Consider the following 17,134-nt stretch of genomic DNA (forward strand, 5'->3'; position numbering starts at 1 on the left):
CCATCAGGTCATTTAAGGTCTTCTCTACACTGTTTATTCTAGTTAGCCATTCGTCTAATCTTTTTTCAAGTTTTTTAGCTTCCTTGCAATGGGTTCAAACATCCTCCTTTAGCTCGGAGAAGTTTGTTATTACCGACCTTCTGAAGCCTATTTCTGTCAACTCGTCAAAGTCATTCTCCATCTAGCTTTGTTCTGTTGCTCACAAAGAGCTGTGATCCTTTGGAGGAGAAGAGATGCTCTGGTGTTTAGAATTTTAAGCTTTTCTGCTCTGGTTTCTTCCCATCTTTGTGGTTTTATCTACCTTTGGTCTTTGATGTTGGTAACCTACAGATGGGGTTTTGGTGTGGATGTCCTTTTGTTGATGTTGATGCTATTCCTTTCTGTTTGTTAGTTTTCCTTTTAACAGTCAGGTCCCTCAGCTGCAGGTCTGTTGGAGTTTGCTGGAGGTCCACTCCAGACCCTGTTTGCCTGGGTATCACCAGTGGGGAGACTGCAGAACAGCAAATATTGCAGAACAGAAAATACTGCTGTCTGATCCTTCCTCTGGAAGCTTTGTCCCAGAGGGTCACCCACCTGTATGAGGTGTCAGTCAGCCCCTACTGGGAGGTGTTTCCCAGTTAGGCTACATGGGGGTCAGGGACCCACTTGAGGAGGCAGTCTGTCCGTTCTCAGAGCTCAAATGCCGTGCTGGGATAACCACTGCTCTCTTCAGAGCTGTCAGACAGGGATGTTTAAGTCTACAGTAGTTTCTGCTGCCTTTTGTTCAGCTATGCCCTGCCGCCAGAGGTGGAGTCTATAGAGGCAGCAAGCCTTGCAGCAGCGCTGCAGTGGGCTCCACCCAATTCGAGCTTCCCAGTTGCTTTATTTACCCACTCAAGCCTCAGCAATGGCAGATGCCCCTCCCCCTGTCGGGCTGCTGCCTTGCGGGTTGATCCCAGACTGCTGCACTAGCAGTGAGCAAGGCCCCGTGGGTGTGGGACCCACTGAGCCAGGCACAGGATATAATCTCCCTGTGTGCCATTTGCTAAGAGGGTTGGAAAAGCGCAGTATTTGAGCAGGAGTGTACCACTTTTCAAGTACAGTCTGTCACAGCTTCTCTTGGCTAGGAAAGGGAAATCCCCCAATCCCTCGCGCTTCTGGGGTGAGGTGATGCCCTGCCCTGCTTTGGCTTACCCTCCGTGGGCTGGATCCACTGTCCAACCAGTCCCGTTGAGATGAACCAGGTACCTCAGTTGGAAATGCAGAAATCACCCATCTTCTGCGTTGATCACGCTGGGAGCTGCAGACCAGAGCTGTTCTTAATCGGCCGTCTTGGAATGGACCTCTAATATTTTTTATTTCATTGTTCATGTGTACACATCTTTTCTATTATATTCACTCAGCAAACATTTATTAAGCATTTATTTCTTACTAACCCCTTTTTTAAGAATTGGAGACAGAGAGAGAAATCAAATGAGAGTCTTTTCCTTCAAGGAACTCACAGCCTAATTGAGGGTTGTAGACAACAAGTTAAACCTGGATCTAGAATATAATACAGTGTGATAATTGTATTTATTTATTTACTTATTTAAGAGACAAGGTCTTGCTCTGTCACACAGGCTGAAGTGCAGTAGTGCAATCATAGCTCACTGCAGCCTCTAACTACTGGGCTCAAACGATTCTCCCGCCCCAGCATCCTGAATAGTTAGGACTACAGGCACATGCCACCATGCCCAGCTAATTTTTTAAAACTTTTTTTGTAGAGATGGCATCTCACTATGTTGCCCAGGCTGGTCTCAAACTCCTGGCCTCAAGCCATCCTCTTGCCTCAGTTTTCCAAAATGTTGGGATTACAGGCATGAGCCACTGCACTCAGCCCAGTGTGATAATTTTAATATCAGTATTTCTAAATGTTCTGAGCAGAGAGATGGGGTGCTTAATGCTGCTACCATGGGATTGGAAAGACTAGGCTATTACATTGCTCATCCTATGTGTATAGTTGTCTGTATTTATACTGCCTTGGAAAGACCCTGCCATCAGTCAATCAGTTGGGAAATGAAGAGGCGTTATATGTATTTAATAGTGTTACATTCACGTTTATTTATTTCACAGAAATAACAATAGCCAACATTTAAAGTACTTGCTTACCACATCTCAAGCACTGCTCTAAGCACTTTACTTATAGTAAGTCATTAGCCTTTACAACAGTCTTTAAGGTAGGTGCTATGATACCCCTATTTTATAGAGGAAGAAACTGAAGCACAGGCTTTAAATCTGTTCTCTAAGACACTCTCCTAGTAAATAGCAAAGGTAGGTGGCTTGAATCTAGAGGCCATATGCTTAACCACCTTCCTCTCCTATCTCTCAATTCTACTTCCTTAGTATTTAATAAAATAAGGTAGCAATATATTTTCTTCAGTAATTCTTTCCCTCTCCTTTCTCACCTTTTCCCCCCTCCTTCACACTCCCTGTTTCCATAATCATTTATTGACTACCTATTCCGTGCAGGGTGTTGGGGACACAAAGGCAAATATAACAACAACAGCAAAAGACATACTTAGAAAATTAAGGGAACACTGAGGAAAGAGATGTCTAAACAGGATGGAGAGAGGAGGTCAAAGAAGCCCTCCTGGAAGAGACGATCTTGAGCTTAGTTTTGAAGGGTGAATAGGAATCAACTACTAGGATACAGCAAGGCTTAGGGGAAAAAAACACAGGCTCTGGAATCAGATCCAAGTTCATTCAAATCAAGTTCTATGTGACCTTGGGCAAGTTACTTAAAATGTTCCAGACTCAACTGTCTGCATATGTAGAATAGGCATTATAATACCTACCTTTTGGCCAGGTGCAGTGGCTTATGCCTGTACTTTGGGAGGCCGAGGTGGGCCAATCACCTGTGGTCAGGAGTTCAAGACCAGCCTGACCAACATAGTGAAACACCGTCTCTACCAAAAAATATAAAAATTAGCTGAGCATGGTGGCCCATGCCTGTATAGTACCAGCTACTTGGGAGATTAAGGCAAGAGCATCACTTGAACTCAGGAGGCGGAGGTTGCAGTGAGCCAAGATCGTGCCACTGCACGATCGTGCTCTGGGTGACAGAGCGAGACCTTGTCTCAAAATAATAATAATAATACCTACCTTTTAAGGCTATTGTGAGAATAAGAATGATGACTTATTGAAAGCGTCCTGCACAGTGCCTACCACAAAACAGACCGTGTGTGCTGGCTGTTATGATGATTGTTTATAATCTCATTAACAAAAAGTGAAATAGAACCACTAAATAATAAAGCTAAGCAGAACGTTAAGAGTTATTATGTAGATAAGGAAATGGAGACCCAGAGAGAAGCCAGTGTCACACAGGCTGAGTGGCAGTTGGAACTGCAATCCAGATCCTCTGACAGTTCTACCTTTTTCTTTACCTATCTGACATTCCAAACTCCTTTGTTTACAAGTCCAATCCACCTCATCCCCCAGCTTAACGAAGTAGTTCTCAAACTTTCCAATTGTTTATACTCTACCTTTGTGATTTTTACCATGTTCTTGTATTGACATTCTTTTGTGCTATTATTTACTTAGCTTTTTATTTTTCAAATAAACTCATTTTTACTAAAAGTACTTTAAATGAAACTTTAGCCTGGACAACATAGAGAAACTCATCGCTACCAAAAAAAAATTTTTTTTTTTAATTAGCCAAGCATGATGGTGTGTGCCTGTGTTCCCAGCTACTTGGGAGGCTAAGGTGGGAAGATTGCTTGAGTCCAGGAGGTCAAGGCTGCAGTGAGCCATGATCACACCACTGTACTCCAGCCTAGGTAGCAGAATAAGACCCTCTCTCAAAAATAAATAAATAAGTAAATAAATAAATACAATGAAAATTTTATATCATTATTGTAAATGGAAAACCAAAAATATCACCTGTGAAATCATAGGTTTGTGGTATAATATAGTTCTTCAAAGACATCTTAAAGTAAATGCTGAACTATTAAAATAAAAGGTGTTTCAACAAAAATGATCTGCACATTGGCCGGGCGCGGTGGCTCAAGCCTGTAATCCCAGCACTTTGGGAGGCCGAGGCGGGCGGATCACAAGGTCAGGAGATCGAGACCACGGTGAAACCCCGTCTCTACTAAAAATACAAAAAATTAGCCGGGCGCGGTGGCGGGCGCCTGTAGTCCCAGCTACTCAGGAGGCTGAGGCAGGAGAATGGCGTGAACCCGGGAGGCGGAGCTTGCAGTGAGCCGAGATCGCGCCACTGCACTCCAGCCTGGGCAACAGCGTGAGACTCCGTCTCAAAAAAAAAAAAAAAAAAAAAAAAAAAGATCTGCACTGCCCTGAGTAGCATGCATACTACATCTTAGGAAATGCTGGCCTATAGAGTGAATTCTTTTCATGTCACAGAAATTCTAGATCATGTACAAATCTATCCTAAAACCAAACTTCCCTTTTCAGTGGCTGGTTTATATTCAGAAGGCACAGAACATAAGACCCAACTCACTCCCTGGCCTGCCACCAACCTGCTGTTATTCATATCAGCTACCAGCTACCACTGGTCCTTAGTTGAATACTAGTCTCACCTCTTTTAGCTAACTTCTCTACTCCTTGGAGTTTTAGATCCCTGGCATAAAACATGTACTAGAACCTAACATGATAAAGCTCGTTTGTTTGGAAACTTCAGCACCCTGTTTCTAGCAGATTCTATCACATGGACTTGGGGTTTAGAGTTGGAATAACCTAGATCGGTCCCTGCCCAAAAGGGACCACTACTGGCAAATGCAACCTTCCAAATGGTTCCATTCCAGGTGGCTGCCAGTGGGCCTGTGAACCAATTGAGGTACAGGTGCTTCTGGCTAGAACTGCTGCCACTAGGTGGACATAAATGGCAATTGCACCATTCTGACCTGTCAACTAGGTCATGAGCCCTGGCTCCAGCACTTTTCCTTAGAGGCAATTGGCCTTTCTCTCTAATTCTCTGACACCCTCTGCTCCCCCTCCCTCCAAGTCCTCCTGTGGGTAAGTTAGCAATGGGGATGTTTGCATACCAAGCACTTAGCTAATTGATATTCTGTCACAATCTGCTCAACAAATGTTAGGCTTTTTTGTATTTTGTTAGAATTTAGTGACACTTAGGTTATATTTTTAGCCAGGTTGGAGAGGGAAAAGGAGGAGTTACTTTAGCATGCAGGAAATGTATTGCCAGGTCTTTCTTGCCTGGCATTCTCCTAAGCATCTGTGAATACCTTTAACACACAGCGTTCAGGATCTGATCTGATCTGATTTTATCAGCTTGTATCCTGGGCAAAGCCAACGAGAGGATGAAGAACCTTTTGTGCTTTTTCATGTTCTGTATCATTACCCTTTATTGTTAGTGCTCTCATCTCATTCTAAAGAGGCCAGCCTTGCTCAGCCATGGCAGGCACCTGTGTGGGAGTCACATAGCAAAGTCTGATGCACCGCTAGAAGTAAAGAAGGTGGCAGGTCTGGCCTAGAACTTTGTAATGAGGGTCCCCCCACCATCAGCAAGAAGTACATCTTATTCATATGTTTAAATGTCAGAATGTTCTTGCGATCAAGAGAAAAATTGAAACAAACCCAGACAGAATCGCCATCCTCAAAGACTACTAGGAACACCAAGAATTACCACAGTTCTTTTTTGTTTTATTTTGTTTTGTTTTAAACAGAGTCTCATTCTGCTGCCCAGGATGAAGTGCAGTGTCGAGATCTCTCGGCTCAATGCAACCTCTGCCTCCCGGGCACAAGCAATTCTCTCACCTCAGCCTCCTAAGTAGCTGGGATTACAGGCACAAGCCATCACGCCTAGCTAATTTTTGTATTTTTAGTAGAGACAGGGTTTTGCCATGTTGGCCACGCTGGTCTTGAACTCCTGACCTCAGGTGATCTGCCCGCCTTGGCCTCCCAAAGTGCTGGGATTACAGGTGTGAGCCATCGCGCCTGACTTAAGAATTACCCATAGTTTGGCCAGGTGTGGTGGTTCACGCCTATAATCCCAGCACTTTGGGAGTCCAAGGTGGGCAGATCGTAAGGTCAGGAGTTCAAGACCACCCTGGCCAATGTGGTGAAACCCCGTCTCTACTAAAAATACAAAAAAAAAAAAAAAATTATCCGGGCTTGGTGGCAGGCACCTGTTGTCCTAGCTACTCAGGAGGCTGAGGCAGGAGAATCGCTTGAACCCAGGAGGCAGAGGTTGCAGTGAGCTGAGATCATGCCACTGCACACCAGCCTGGGCAACAGAGCGAGACTCTATCTCAAAAAAAAAAAAAAAAGAATTACCCGTAGTTCTATCTGAAGGGCCTGGGACTTCCTGATGAAAACAAAAATAGGATATCATTTTTATAGCAGCCTATGAGACAACAAAAATAGAATATCATTAAAATTGGAGACTGCATTTCATGTCCGTCTCAGGAAACACTAACTAATAGGAGCAACTGTCACCCTGAAAAGTATGTGGTACAGTGGATAGAGCCTGGACAGCAAACAGAAGAAAGTGGGATATCTATTTCCATCAGGCTGCTATTAACTCTGATTTTGCCCAGTTCAAATAGATGTACAATACTTTGTTCTTATGCAGGGAGGCTGGGGAGAATCCTGTCAGGCAGAGCTTAAACAACCTGTCCATCCAACCAAGGCAGACTGTCCTTCCTAGAAAATCATGCACCTACACTGGCCTATTAAAACTCCCTTAGCATATCCCACTACCAAATATGGCACCCAAATGAATTTAGTCATCTCTATGAGAAGAAATGAATCGAGTGAACCTTCACTAATCCAGTCAATTTAATTCCCCCTTAAAGGGAATTAAATTAAGAACTCAATAATGCAGGCTGACATTTCTGCTTTCTAGTCTAATATAGAAATTATTCCTCTAGCTTTAAATCATGGTTATCTCTGATAGAGGAAATGAACAATTGATCAAGTAATAGGAGTGCCGTGTTGTAGGAAGTGAAGGAGTAGAAAAAATAGAGTGAGAAGTAAGTGATAGAATAAGTAAATAATGAGCTTGAGACTATTCGATAAGCCAGACAGGGATGCTGGCTGGGCAGGAGAGCTATTTGTTTTGGAAATTACTTAGTAATCATCTCAGGAGTTACATGAGCCTGGGACACAGTGAACACTAAATTTCATAGAATGTCCTGACTGGAAGAACTCTGTAATTTCATTTAGTCAAACTTCCCAAAAGATGACTGAAAGCCTTCTGCAGACTAAATTTGCTAGAAAATGTTTCTGATTTTAAACATACTATTAACACAAAACCCCAGCAAAGTTTTTAAAAATAACTCTCATGTGTTACAGTACTGATTATTACTTCATAGCCCTGAGAACGGGACTTCACTTTTATGATCCTTTGCTTACAATGTATGTGACCTTGGGCAAGTCACTTCACCTCTCTGGACATTAGTTTTCTTATGTATAAATAACAACTCCAGCCCTGCCTTGCCTGCCTGCCACTCAGGGTAAATAATGGGCTAAAGAAGATAATATTCAGCCTGAGCAACATCATGAGATCCTGTCTCAAAAAAAAAAAAAAAAAAAAGCCAGGGCTGGTGGTGCCCACCTCTAGTCTCAGCTACTCAGGAGGCTGAGGTGGGAGGAGCCCTGGAGCCCAGGAGGTTGAGACTGCAGTGAGTCGTGATCACACCATTGCACTCCAGCCTGGATGACAAAGTGAGACCCTGTCTCAAAGAAATAAAAAAGATAGTAGTGGAAGTCTCTTGGTAACCATTAAGGTTTGGTGGACATTTTAAAATACTGTATAAGGCCAGGGGTGGTGGAACATGCCTGTAATCTCAGCACTTTGGGAGGCTGAGGTGGGTGGATCACTTGAGCTCAGGAGTTCAAGACCAGGCTGGGCAACATGGCAAAACCCCATCTCTCCAAAATATAAAAAAAAATTTAAAAAAATTAAGCCGAGCATGGTGGCACGTGCCTGTGATACCAGCTACTCAGGAGGCTAAGGCAGGAAGATCGCTTGAGCCCTGGAGGCGGACGTTGCAGCAGTGGAGATCACGCCACTGCACTCCAATTGGGAAGATGGAAGTGAAACCCTGTCTCAAAATAAATAAATAAATAAATAAAATTAAAAGTAAATACTGCATAAAAGTGTTGCTCTTGGCTCCTACATTCCATAACCAGGGACATCCCATGTGCTATGTAAGAGTAGCAGTGGTTCATGCCTTTCTTTCTTTTTTTGAGACAGGGTCTCATTCTATTGCCCAGGCTGGAGCAGTGATGATCGTAGCTCACTACAGCCCCAAACTCCTGGGCTCAAGTGATCCTCCCACCTCAGCCTCCAGAGTAGCTGGGACTGTAGGCACGCACCACCATGCCCAGCTAATTTTTTTTATTTTTTTGTAGAGACGGGGTCTCATGATGTTGCCCAGGCTGGTCTCAAACTCCTGGGCTCAAGTGATCCTCTCACCTCAGCCTCCCAAAGTGCTGAGATTATAAACATGAGCCACTGTGCCCGGCCTCATGTCTCTCCATTCTACTAAGAGGTTCCTCCCCTTTGCCAATAATTCTTCTCCAGAGTTAGCCACAGATGGGTCACTATAAGAGCATTCTTCAAGGGGTCCTGTGTTTTTTCACGAAAAACAATGAATGGGCTTGTGTGGCCACACCGTCTGCTGGGGTAACAGCCAGCAGATAGTGAGGCTTTCAGCAGGGACAGCTGCAGGCCTCTTGCTTTTCCCCACATCTTCAACTACCAAGGCCACTTGCTCACTAGGCCTCCATTGGCATGGGTGAGCCCTAAGGAGCATGGCAACAGGCAGCCATGCAGAGGATTCTCGTAATCTTCGTTCTCAGGCACAGGAGAACCTCATAAAGGCACACTTGTTGTTCATCCTAACAGGCATTTAGTAAGTGTTTATTATGACTCAGGTCCTGTGCTAGCCACTGGGGATAAGAGCTGAGTCAGATGTGCTGCCTGCCCCTGAGACCTCACAGTTTAGTGGGAGAAACAGACTCATGAGTGTTATACACAGGATATGTTATGATCAGAGCCTGCAGTGTCTGGGCATAGCTGATGGGTCACTGAAATCTGTCTGAAGACTCAGGCTCAGGAGAGGCTTCTCAGAAGAGATGAGATTTAAACTGAACTTTAACGGGCATTTCAGACAGAAGGAGCTGCAAGTACAAAGGCACAGAGATGTGAAAGGGCATCTTGGCTCTGGGCACGGTAGCAGTAAGTTTGAAGTGTCTGGGAGTGGAAGAACTGAAACAGGAAAGGTAGCTGGAGTCCAAGGGGCCTGGCCTTTATCTGTCACAGGAGCCACAGAAGAGTTTTAGGGAGGAGAATGTGATGGGCAGGTAAGACTCTCAGAGCTGTGGCAGTATGAGGGCTGGGTGGGAAGAGGTGAGAAATGAACTGGGGTATTGAAGTGAGAAACAGATTCTAGAGAGATTTAGAAGGTAGAATTGATTGATCTTATTAGAAATTCTAAGAGCTTCTGGGACAGGAAATTAAAAGGGAAAGAAGGCAGACTGAAAACTTAGTGAAGGCCATGAGTAAGATGACAAGATATCTTGCATCAAGCAAATCAGACCTTGATTTCACCTTCTGGACAGCCTGGCCATGATGGCCTATGTAATGTTTGTGGACAATAGATCAAAAGCTTTTTGTTACAGTTTTACAACTTTTGTTAAACAGCTACAGAGTTGGATTCAGCAGATCTGACTGGCTAGGACAGTGTGCCCTTCCTCCTCCCCTCCTGTCCCCACCTCGTGTCTTCGCCTCAAAACAAATTACTTTGTCAAGGAAGAAGCCTTCCCAAGATAGAGGAAGGTTAAGAATTAAGAAACAGCTATGCTGAGATCTCCATATTAAGTCCTGTCTACTTCCATGCATTACCACTAAGAACTGTATCAGTCAGAATGCCCTGCTGCCTGTAGCATACAATTACACACCAAGCATAGGGACAGATTCCCAGAAGAACTGGTATTTGAGCTGGGTCTTGAAGGAAAGCGAAGGAAAAATAAGCACACTAAAATAGTATCCTCCCTGGTGTAGCCCTTTTCTAGAAGTACACCTAGAATGCAACAGAATGTTCTGCAGTGGTAGAAATTGTCTTCTGTATTATCCCATATGGTAGCCACTAGTCACACATGACTATTGAAGCAGTTGAAATGTGGCTAATGCAACTAAGGGACTGAATTTTTAAATTTTTATTTTGCTTTAATTTAAATGTAAATAGCCATATTGCAGCTAGTGGCTACCATATTGGACAGCACAGCTCTGAAGTCCACTTAGCATCACCAAGATTCTGTTTCACGTGGTCCTTCCTTGCTTCATTCCCCTTGGGAGATTTGCCTGTCCCTGTTCCCTTCTGCCCAGTCCCTCCAGTTTGACATGCTCATTGGCTACCTTCCAGCTTCTAAGACCAGCTCTGTTTCCTGGTTATTTTTTTATTTTCTATTTTTATTTTTTGAGACAGTGTCTCGCTCTGTCACCCAGAGAGACAGAGGAGCCTTGGGAGGCTGGAGTGCCATGGAGCGATTTCGGCTCACTGCAACCTCTGCCTCCCAGGTTCACGTGATTCTCCTGCATCAGCCTCCCGAGTAGCTGGGACCACAGGCATGCGCCACCATGCCTGGCTAATTTTTGTATTTTTAGTGGAGACAGGGTTTCACCATGTTGGCCAGGCTGGTCTCGAACTCCTGACCTCAAGTGATCCGCCCACCTTGGCCTCCCAAAGTGCGGGATTACAGGTGTGAGCCACCACGCCCAGCCTGTTTCCTGGTTATTGATTTCCTCTCTGTCATCATGGCAGAACCCTGAACTATCTTCCATTTGACTCAGCCCTGCTACCTCCCAAGCTTTACTGGTGTGTGGTAGATAATGTAGCCTCACTGGATCATGTTCCTACAGTTTTGGTCCTTTGTTAGGCCTTATTCACTCCTCCCTTCTTTTCCTGGCTATTTAAACCAGGCAGTCAGTAACCTGGAATATTCTTTGATGTTTTCCCTCCCTGTCAACTTGAGTTAGAGAAGGGAACAGTTGGGATGGCGGTGTGTATGTACTGGGGCAGTGTGTGTGTGTGTGTGTGTGTGTGTGTGTGTGTGTAACTGGTTGCATAAATACTTTGATAGGAGGTCTCTGGTAGTAGGTGAAGGGCTCCATCTCTGAGATCTTTGCTGTCTGGCATTTTTAAATTTGATTCATATAAAAAGACCAATATTAATAGATTGATTACATTTGTGGGTGGAAAAGATGGATTCAGAATCCAAGAAACAAAAAGTTTCTTGACGAGCCAAAACACTAGGCCAGATTTAACATGATTATATGTAACAATGACCAATTTCCAATCCTGTATTTGGGTCTAAATGGCAAACTGCCGAGGTAGCATATATGGTTTAGAAGACTTAATGGCTTTAGCTGATTGTGAATCAGTGGTGGGTAACAAGATAATAAACTCTTGAAAAGAACCAATGGAATAGCATCCAAGAAGAGTGATAGGCCTACTCACTTTCCCACTGATTAGACCACACTTGGATCAGTTTCAAGTTTTGAGCACCTCTCTTTAAAACAACAACAAAACAAAACCCAAGAGTTAAAAAAAAAATCACCTCAAACAACTAAGGGGACTGACCACGATGGTGAAGGGACTGGTGGCCTGCCATACAAGGACCTGGGACAAGTAAGCTTTAGGAGAGCAGACCATGGGGATGGTCACTGTCTTCAGTCTCCAAAGGGCAATTACAGAGCACTCCAGAGGGCAGGGCAAAAATAAACGAGTGAAAATTTGAGCAGATTTCAGCTCAGTGTAAGGAAAATGTTTCCAATTGTCAGAACTGTGACTTCTGGCAGTCCAACCTGCTGAGGCAGAGTTTAGTGGAGACCCTGGAGGAACGATGTCAAACATGCCCCTAAGCCAGTCTGCTCAAATATTGATTGTCTCCCCAGTGATGGATAGCTAATTCAAAGTTTGTAGGCTCTGTACTTGCTGACCCCGTTTAGCTTACAGGTTCTATATTAAGTGTCAGACTCTTCTCATTCTAGCTCAGCATTCCAGTTAAATAACCTTGGCTCCCTGCATGTGGGAAACACGTTTCAAGCACAGAACCCCTAGCACCAAGCAGAATGGCAACATAATTTTAGCTCCTGAGCAAAACGAGTCTCACAATAGCGTCAGTACAGTGTGCACATTAACATTTGAATATGCTGTATAATAAGCGTGCTAATTACTCTGAGAAGAATACTTGAAGAATAGAATAAGCTGTGATCATTAGAGGAGAAAGGGGTTAGCAATTTATGACATGGGCTGCTGCTTGATATTCAAAAGTACATGATGGCTCTCTTCTCAGGTAAAGGGAATTATTGAAACCATAAAAATGTAATGATCGTGGCAGGTAGTGATCAGCATTTCATAGGAAATGTTTGTGGCAAGTCTTTTTTTAAAAACACTTTCAGATTTGCTACTAATAAAATGTGTCCCTATTTGGTTGTTTGGTTCCATTGAGCAGTTTGAAATTGAAGCCATTGTTGTAGCGTTAATCTCAGTGTTGTAGAAATGACTGACAGAGTCTTCACCCAGATGAGCAGCTGAGATGGAGAGCCCTCAGGCTGGACACAGGGGCCTGATAACCACCTTGTGCGAACAGAAGCTGGAGAGGGGAGCTGGAACCACACTTCTTGATGACCTAGACCAGCGGTTTTCAGTCTGGTCTACACACCTCTTGGGGATCTTAATACTCTTTCAGCAGGTTCATTAGGTCAAAATTATTTTCATAATAATATTAAGATGTTGTGTGACTTGTTCACAGCGTTGAAAGACTACATATTATATAATTACATTTATATGAAATGTCTACAAAAATTAGTCAGGCATGGTGGCACATGCCTGTGGTCCCAGCTACTTGGGAGGTTGAGGTGGGAGGATCACTTGAGCCCAGAAGGCAGAGGTTGCAGTGAGCATCCTCTGCACTCCACTGCACTCCAGCCTGGATGACAGAGCCAGATCCTATCTCAAAAAAAAAAAAAAAAAAGAAAGAAAGAAAGAAAGAAATGTCCATAATAGGTAAACCCAAAGAGAGAGAAAGCAAATAGTAGCTGCCAGAGACTGGGGGAGGCCAGAATGGGGAGTGACGGCTTAATGGGTACAGGGTTACCTTTTGTGATAAAAATGTGCTGGAACTAGGTAGCAGTGGCATTTGTATGACACTGTGAATGTACTAAATGCCGTTGAATTATATACTTTAAAATGCTGACTGTTACATGAATTTTACCATGCACACACACAAAAAAGGTAAAGATCGCATAATGTAGTACATGGGAGAGTCTTCCCATCCAGAATGGAAACTTCTTGAGGGTCTTCTAATCTTGGAAGTTCTCTTTGTTATGTGCTCTTTGAAACCAGCACGTGAAACTTCTCTTCATCACAATTCTTTCAGTAGCTACGATTCTTAAAGTAATGAAACATTTTCCCTAGTCCCCCAACACGCTAGGTATTTTAAATCTACTTCTTTTAATCCTGTCTATGCTAGTTTCTCTACATGAAATATCTTTTCCGTCAACCTGGAAAGCTACTACCTGTCCTTTGAAACCATCTAAAATGACACTCCCTCTTTGAAATCTTCCTGGGTGACTACACACCCCAGGAATTGGTCCCTTCTGCCTCTCTGGATTTCTACAGTACTTTGGTTCTATTCCTTTTAACGCAGTCCTGATACAAGACCTTATCACATTGAATCACAGTTAGAACATATCGCTTTTTGTTAATGTCTGTCTCCCCAAAGGTGACTCGTAAGAGCAGTATTTTCTTATCCCTAAAGCACAGTGCACACACATACACAAACACACGCATACTCCAAATGTGCTCATTAATAACTATATGTTAGGGCCGGGCGCGGTGGCTCAAGCCTGTAATCCCAGCACTTTGGGAGGCCGAGACGGGCGGATCACGAGGTCAGGAGTTCGAGACCATCCTGGCTAACACGGTGAAACCCCGTCTCTACTAAAAAATACAAAAAACTAGCCGGGCGAGGTGGCGGGCGCCTGTAGTCCCGGCTACTCGGGAGGCTGAGGCAGGAGAATGGCGTAAAAACCCGGGAGGCAGAGCTTGCAGTGAGCTGAGATCCGGCCACTGCACTCCAGCCTGGGCGACACAGCGAGACTCTGTCTCAAAAAGAAAAAAAAATAACTATATGTTAGGTACTTTTTTAGAGGCCTTAGAGACATTGACTCACTTAATCCATATAACCTTATATACATTTTATTGATGATTCAACTGAGAAAACAAAAACTTTCAGGTTGTAAAGTGATGTTAAAACAGCAAATCCATGTGATAGCAAAACCAAACTTGGCCCTTGGTTGCTGCACATGCTGCCTGTTTTCTCTAACAAAAGAAAAAAATAGCTAATAATATTCAGTAAATGAAAGAGACTTTATGACTTAAATGACATTTAGGAAGATGTTTCCATACTTTTCAGACTTCATAGTGTTAGGGTTGAGAGGGACCTTGGGGATCTCCTGGTGCAAGTTAAAGGTAAGGCAGGGAAAATAAGGCTTGCCTGTACCAGAATAATCCTGTAGAAGAAATCCTGTTGAAGAAACAGGAACCTAAAGTTTAAGGGGAGAGATCAGGAGGAGGAAAAGAAACCAAGAGAGTGAAGGGGTTCATCAAGGAGAGAAAGGATAGTTAAGACAATTATTCAGCTAGCACCTTAGAAACCCTGCACAGAAGAGGGCCGGGTATGGTGGCTCACACCTGTAATCCGAGCACTTTGGGAGGCAGAGGCAGGCGGATCACGAGGTCAGGAGATCCAGACTATCCTGGCTAACATGGTGAAACCCCGTCTCTACTGAAAATACAAAAAATTAGGCGGAGCTTGCAGTGAACCGAGATCGCGCCACTGCACTCCAGCCTGGGTGACAGAGCAAGACTCCGTCTCAAAAAAAAAAAATTTATTTGTTGATTCTGTTTTTGATTTTCTTAACCCATCCTTGCTCAAAGAAATAAAATACATTCATTTATAAGTACTAAAACACAACCAACAGACTGACCTAACAACGAAAGTTCACACTAAAAGTACAGGGTAATTCAGGCTCCAGGCTTGGTTTGATTTAGCAGATCACCAATGTCATTAAAGCTGACTTTGATGTGAGATGGCTGCCAACAATTCCCAGAGCTACATAAGTCCTTGTCCATAACCAGATGGACAAAGGTCATTTCTACAAGCCTCTCTCTCAGGAGCCCCCAGAGAACCTCTTTTAATCTAAACTGAGTCATATGCCTACAGTGGCTATGTGGGGCCTTGCCCAGTGCCCCTTTTCCCTGCAGATACACCCATCCTTCAGCTGCAGGGGATATTCCTGCTCTCAGCCTCAGGAAATCATTTCATGTTCTCCTAGGGTATAGCCTGAGGCCAGTGACAGGCTGATACGGGAATACACTTCAACTTCGGACAACTCTGAAGGGCTAGCCCAGCTCCCGAGCTCCCAGTGAGACCAGAGAAAGCCTTCATTGTAACTACCCAGCAACTATTTTGCTGGTCAGCTTCTCTCTACACCCAACTCTGTCTTCTTCACTTCCCCACAGTTGTGTGTCCTGAGAACACTTTTCAGTAAACCATCTGCATGCCATGCACAGTAGTGCATGCCTATACTAGGTACAGATGCAATCCTGTACCAGCTACTCAGGAGGCTGAGGCAGAAGGATTGCTTGAGCCCAGGCATTCAAGTCCAGCGTGGGCAACACAGCAAGACCCTGTCTCAATACTAAAAAAATGAAATAAGAAAAAATAACCCTGTCTCAATATTTAAAAAATGAAATAAGAAAAAATAAAAATGGAAAAAAGCCCTTCTGCATGCAACTTTCAATCTGAAATTATGTTTCCGGGGAATTCAGTCTAAGACAGTGCTCATTTCTGAATCAATAAGTGTGACAAGATGTGGGACTATGCTGATAAATTAGGATTAATTGCATGCCCTATCCTAGAGTTGGAATCAACCTCTGTTGCTTAGAAATTAGCATTATAGTCTAGCATGTCAGAGCTGCAAGGGTTTCAAAGATCATGCAGTCCTTCTCCTTTAGCTAATAGAAGACACAGAGAGGGGATGGAACCCACCTAAGTTACACAGTTAAACCAGGACCCTGACCCAGATGTCTTTATTCCAGAGCAGAGTTCTTTCCACTGTAACCCATTTCCCATTTTTGGTCATTAAGCAGAAATGGTAATTGATCTGTCTCAAAGTGACAGGACTGCCTGTCTAATGGACCTCAACATTCTCACAAATAGGTGGTAGACAATCTCTGCACCCCATTCCTTTTTAGCAGCCTAGAATGCCTAATTTATAGACATATTTTTATTTTATTCCATTCAAGATTTTAAAATATTTTTTGAAATAGTGATATGTGCATATGGTTAAAAAATATTTTTAAGTATAAAAAGGTATGCACTAAAAAGTTTCACTCCTACTTCTTCCCCATCCCGCCTACTCCCCTCCCACAGGTAATTTCTCTTACTCAGTTTCTTATGAACTGTAACAAGAACTTTGAAGTCAATTGTTCTGATTACTAAAACAGTCTGGAGAAGTGGCAATACTGCGATGTAGACAGCCTCAGTGAATGAAAGAATGAAATATTGACCAAGCCCAAATTCAGTGTTCTTTCCATAGTATCACCATGCTTTTAAAAAGACCTCAGTTGTGTGGTGAGAGCTTAGATATCAGAAGTAGGATGAAAGATATGTTAGCCTGGAAGACAGGCTGAGCTATTGAACCAGGGCCCTTTAAATTCCCTGACTGGACAGAGCCTGCAGAGGGGTTGATTGGCCCAAGCTGTGAAGAGAAGAGGAACTCAACAGGCGGGTGTTTGCATTGAAATAGGACTTGATTCATCCCCGCATCTTCATGTAATTCACCTAGTCTGTCACAAAGTCTTGTCAAGTCTTCTTGTGAAATATTTACCCTATCTGTTCCTCACTTTCTCTTCTCACAACAAAAAAACATACTCCAGACTTCAGTCAACTCACACATGGGTTATTGCCACAGGCTTTTTAAAATTTATTATTTATTTATTTACTTATTTATTTGAGAGGGAATCCCACTCTGTCATCCAGGCTGGAGTGAAGTGGCGCGATCTTGGCTCACTGCAGCATCCACCTCTGAGGTTCGAGCAACTCTCCTGCCTCAGCCTCC

General features: G+C 43.6%; 1 long non-coding RNA gene across 1 annotated transcript in view; it reads left to right on the plus strand.

Annotated features, from left to right (window-relative positions):
- The window catches only part of LOC139358171 (uncharacterized), a 43,334-nt gene extending 27,720 nt beyond the window's left edge, over positions 1 to 15,614 (plus strand). The window contains exon 3 of the long non-coding RNA XR_011612718.1: positions 15,347 to 15,614. This is a non-coding gene — a long non-coding RNA (uncharacterized lncRNA). The remainder of the gene's footprint in view (positions 1 to 15,346) is intronic.
- Positions 15,615 to 17,134: the final 1,520 nt, after the last annotated feature.

This window comes from Macaca nemestrina, chromosome 14, assembly GCF_043159975.1.
Source record: "Macaca nemestrina isolate mMacNem1 chromosome 14, mMacNem.hap1, whole genome shotgun sequence".
NCBI lineage: Eukaryota > Metazoa > Chordata > Mammalia > Primates > Cercopithecidae > Macaca > Macaca nemestrina.